The sequence below is a fragment of the Rana temporaria genome, chromosome 3, assembly GCF_905171775.1.
Source record: "Rana temporaria chromosome 3, aRanTem1.1, whole genome shotgun sequence".
In the NCBI taxonomy this organism is placed as follows: Eukaryota; Metazoa; Chordata; class Amphibia; order Anura; family Ranidae; genus Rana; species Rana temporaria.
This window is the reverse complement of record NC_053491.1, coordinates 236,780,836-236,781,081: the sequence shown is the minus strand read 5'-3', so window position 1 is coordinate 236,781,081 and position 246 is coordinate 236,780,836.

The window sequence follows — 246 nt, the reverse complement described above, 5'->3', positions numbered from 1 at the left end:
CCATCCGTGTAATCCTCTTCAAGAGTCTGAAGATGTTTGCTTGGGAAAGCTATGAGACTGCTCCTTGCCAGAGAATTTAACCCTTCACAGGGTAAGTGAGAATAACTCCTTTAAGTGTATTGGCCAGTTGTTTAAAAAATACGACAACCTGTTAGGTATCATCATCCTCATCTCTGGTTCACACAGTCATGTTCATCCACGTCTTCTTCATTGAAGCTTTTTCAAATTGCATGTCGGTAGCATTTG